Genomic DNA, 659 nt, shown 5'->3' with positions numbered 1-659 from the left:
AATTTTAAGTCATTTATGTTGTTAAGCTGTTTACATTGCAATTAATCCGCAAAATTTCATCTTAATAATATGTTTGTTTGCTCACAGGAGTTTTTATTGATCACTACAACAAACCTCACAGAATAAAAATTCAAATGTCCTTAGGTTAAAAACATGTTGTGTTTTATTGTGAGTTATTGCAATGATTATTGCCAGTACACAATTACAAATAATGTAAAACTGATAAAAACAACATAATGACAAACTTTGATAAAAAATTATGCAAAAAATTATTGCAAATGCACATCGTAAAGATATAGATGAGAGCAGAGCAGTTTTGGTGACTTGATTAAAGGCACTGTGAAACTATCTATTCGATTCAGTGCACCCTCAGGAGACAAGGCACTGTAATAAGTTTCAAAATGGCTTAGATTAATGTCTTTTTTTTGTAAAGTGGGAGAAGAGAGATTGTGAAAGGGCAGAAAGGGAAAGCATTAAACCGTTTCTCACAGACTCTTGGTTTCTTAGACATGTAGATCAACAGTGGGGTTGGGTAAAAATGATAATCTTACTCCCTTAACACTCTCCATCCCTCCATACATCTTGAAAAATCTTTGAGTTCCCCACCAGGGTTATGCAAAATCCAGTTTTAATACTGTTGAGCAAAGTCTAATAAAAGG

This window comes from Propithecus coquereli, unplaced genomic scaffold (genome assembly GCF_000956105.1).
Source record: "Propithecus coquereli isolate 6110/MARCELLA unplaced genomic scaffold, Pcoq_1.0 Scaffold40, whole genome shotgun sequence".
Lineage (NCBI taxonomy): Eukaryota > Metazoa > Chordata > Mammalia > Primates > Indriidae > Propithecus > Propithecus coquereli.
Note: the sequence above shows the minus strand (reverse complement) of the source record.